Source organism: Oncorhynchus tshawytscha, unplaced genomic scaffold (genome assembly GCF_018296145.1).
Source record: "Oncorhynchus tshawytscha isolate Ot180627B unplaced genomic scaffold, Otsh_v2.0 Un_contig_2931_pilon_pilon, whole genome shotgun sequence".
NCBI classification, from domain to species: Eukaryota; Metazoa; Chordata; class Actinopteri; order Salmoniformes; family Salmonidae; genus Oncorhynchus; species Oncorhynchus tshawytscha.
In genome coordinates this window covers 39,800-43,833 of record NW_024609558.1, presented here as the reverse complement: position 1 = coordinate 43,833, position 4,034 = coordinate 39,800, and the positions used below count along the sequence as shown (strand labels likewise).

Genomic DNA, 4,034 nt, shown 5'->3' with positions numbered 1-4,034 from the left:
CCCAGTAGACCACCGGGCCAGGCGGGGTGGTCAACAGGCCCAGTAGACCACCGGGCCAGGCGGGGTGGTCAACCAGTAGACCACCGGGCCAGGCGGTGTGGTCAACAGGTCCAGTAGACATGAGATGTAGGCGGTCCCAAATCCAGTACATCCTAGGCTTTCATAGTCCACTAGGCTTTGACCAGAGCCACCGGGTCAGGCTGGTCTAAAGTAGTGACCACCGGGCCATAGAAGGAATAGATGTATCCCAAATTACACCATAGGGCTCTGGTCTGGTCTAAAGTAGTGCACTATAGAAGGAATAGGGTACCATAGGGCTCTGGTCTAAAGTAGTGCACTATATAGGGAATAGGGTGCCATTTGAGACGCTTCCAGGGTCACTATCCCCTAAGCCCCCCCCCCCAGTCGGGACCAAACCTGAACCCAGAACTCTGACCCCTAACCACAGGCTTAACCCCAGGCCCTTTCGACAGAGGCTGTCCTCTCTTATCTTTGATATGTCCTGAGGGGGTGTGTGTGTGTTGTCATTGGGGATGATGAGAGAGAGAACATGTTTTTAACATGGAGGTTTTTGATCTCCTTCAGCAGAGATTATTGTAACTCCTTCAACAGAGATATGACCGAGACAGGTCGCTAACAGAGATATGACCGATGGAGACAGGTCCGATAGACAGGTCGAGGTGATCTCCTTCAACAGAGATATGACCGACAGGTCGTGAGACAGGTATGACGTGACAGGTTGATCTCCTTCAACAGAGATATGACCGATAGACAGGTCGTGAGGTGATCTCCTTCAACAGAGATATGACCGATAGACAGGTCGTGAGGTGATCTCCTTCAACAGAGATATGACCGATGACAGGTCGAGGCGATCTCCTTCAACAGAGATTTGTCTGATGTGTGTTTACAGATGACTAGATCAGAATGCTCTGTTCACTGTCAAACCTGGCCTGCCCTGAGACTGTACACAGACCTGTGATATACCATACCTTCACCTTGCTCTGGTTTTAACATGTTGAGTTGCACTGTGAAATACTGATGCAAGAGTTGCTCTGGAATTGAATGAAACATCCACTGTAAAGTAAAACGTCAGCACCAAGACCGTGATTAGACAAAACAAATACTGGTCAAATAATCTGACATTGTGTCGTGTTTCCATAGGCTTCAAACCATGAATGTCCTCTTTGAATTGAGTTCACTTTCTTACCGTATATTTCATCTTTCTTACCGTATATTTAATCTTTCTTACCGTATATTTCATCTTTCTTACCGTATATTTAATCTTTCTTACCGTATATTTAATCTTTCTTACCGTATATTTAATCTCTCAAACTCAATTAGTTTCAGGGTTTCGTCTTTAAGACTCGTTTTAGAACTAGCTAGCTTTTTATTCCGAGACTATTTCTTTAAACGTTTGTTGCTTTTCAAAACGTTTCAATTTATTTTCTCTCTTTTGGTTCTTTTTGATTTGTTTGTTTAAGTGTTGTAGAAACTGGACAACGGCTGCATTGAACGGGAAATTGTTGTATTATAAAATGATAATAAAGTGTTTGTCTTTAGTTTGTGGTTTCTTTCATTCTGATTCTGAGTGGTATTTACAAACGTCATTACTCAGTGAGCGAATCATCATTTACCAAACCAGGAAGTGACCAATGGCATGTCCTTTAGCCACAGGCTTTCTCATGTTTAAAAAATATAGTATTCCCCGAATAAACAGGTAACTAGCCTGTGTTAAACTGTATTCTAATAAACAGGTTAACTAGCCTGTGTTAAACTGTATTCTAATAAACAGGTAACTAGCCTGTGTTAAACTGTATTCTAATAAACAGGTAACTAGCCTGTGTTAAACTGTATTCTAATAAACAGGTAACTAGCCTGTGTTAAACTGTATTCTAATAAACAGGTAACTAGCCTGTGTTAAACTGTATTCTAATAAACAGGTAACTAGCCTGTGTTAAACTGTATTCTAATAAACAGGTAACTAGCCTGTGTTAAACTGTATTCTAATAAACAGGTAACTAGCCTGTGTTAAACTGTATTCCCTAATAAACAGGTAACTAGCCTGTGTTAAACTGTATTCCCCTAATAAACAGGTAACTAGCCTGTGTTAAACTGTATTCCCCTAATAAACAGGTAACTAGCCTGTGTTAAACTGTGTTCCCCTAATAAACAGGTAACTAGCCTGTGTTAAACTGTATTCTAATAAACAGGTAACTAGCCTGTGTTAAACTGTATTCTAATAAACAGGTAACTAGCCTGTGTTAAACTGTATTCTAATAAACAGGTTAACTAGCCTGTGTTAAACTGTATTCTACGAATAAACAGGTAACTAGCCTGTGTTAAACTGTATTCTAATAAACAGGTAACTAGCCTGTGTTAAACTGTATTCTAATAAACAGGTAACTAGCCTGTGTTAAACTGTATTCTAATAAACAGGTAACTAGCCTGTGTTAAACTGTATTCTAATAAACAGGTAACTAGCCTGTGTTAAACTGTATTCTAATAAACAGGTAACTAGCCTGTGTTAAACTGTATTCTAATAAACAGGTAACTAGCCTGTGTTAAACTGTATTCTAATAAACAGGTTAACTAGCCTGTGTTAAACTGTATTCTAATAAACAGGTTAACTAGCCTGTGTTAAACTGTATTCCACGAATAAACAGGTAACTAGCCTGTGTTAAACTGTATTCTAATAAACAGGTAACTAGCCTGTGTTAAACTGTATTCTAATAAACAGGTAACTAGCCTGTGTTAAACTGTATTCTAATAAACAGGTAACTAGCCTGTGTTAAACTGTATTCCCCTAATAAACAGGTAACTAGCCTGTGTTAAACTGTATTCTAATAAACAGGTTAACTAGCCTGTGTTAAACTGTATTCTAATAAACAGGTAACTAGCCTGTGTTAAACTGTATTCCCCTAATAAACAGGTTAACTAGCCTGTGTTAAACTGTATTCTAATAAACAGGTTAACTAGCCTGTGTTAAACTGTATTCTAATAAACAGGTAACTAGCCTGTGTTAAACTGTATTCTAATAAACAGGTTAACTAGCCTGTGTTAAACTGTATTCTAATAAACAGGTAACTAGCCTGTGTTAAACTGTATTCTAATAAACAGGTAACTAGCCTGTGTTAAACTGTATTCTAATAAACAGGTAACTAGCCTGTGTTAAACTGTATTCTAATAAACAGGTAACTAGCCTGTGTTAAACTGTATTCTAATAAACAGGTAACTAGCCTGTGTTAAACTGTATTCTCCTAATAAACAGGTAACTAGCCTGTGTTAAACTGTATTCTAATAAACAGGTAACTAGCCTGTGTTAAACTGTATTCTCCTAATAAACAGGTAACTAGCCTGTGTTAAACTGTATTCTAATAAACAGGTAACTAGCCTGTGTTAAACTGTATTCTAATAAACAGGTTAACTAGCCTGTGTTAAACTGTATTCTAATAAACAGGTAACTAGCCTGTGTTAAACTGTATTCTCTAATAAACAGGTAACTAGCCTGTGTTAAACTGTATTCTAATAAACAGGTAACTAGCCTGTGTTAAACTGTATTCTAATAAACAGGTAACTAGCCTGTGTTAAACTGTATTCCCTAATAAACAGGTAACTAGCCTGTGTTAAACTGTATTCTAATAAACAGGTAACTAGCCTGTGTTAAACTGTATTCCCTAATAAACAGGTAACAGCCTGTGTTAAACTGTATTCTAATAAACAGGTAACTAGCCTGTGTTAAACTGTATTCTTTCTAATAAACAGGTAACTAGCCTGTGTTAAACTGTATTCTAATAAACAGGTAACTAGCCTGTGTTAAACTGTATTCCCTAATAAACAGGTAACTAGCCTGTTTAAACTGTATTCCCTAATAAACAGGTAAATAGCCTGTGTTAAACTGTATTCTAATAAACAGGTAACTAGCCTGTGTTAAACTGTATTCTAATAAACAGGTAACTAGCCTGTGTTAAACTGTATTCTAATAAACAGGTAACTAGCCTGTGTTAAAATCCTAATTAAACTGTTATTCTAATAAA

General features: G+C 37.6%; 1 long non-coding RNA gene across 1 annotated transcript; it reads left to right on the top strand.

Annotated features, from left to right (window-relative positions):
• The first annotated feature begins 740 nt into the window (after positions 1-740).
• On the top strand, positions 741-1,559 carry LOC112240174. Its single transcript, XR_006082404.1, has 2 exons — positions 741-783; positions 869-1,559. It is a non-coding gene; the product is annotated as an uncharacterized LOC112240174 (long non-coding RNA).
• Positions 1,560-4,034: the final 2,475 nt, after the last annotated feature.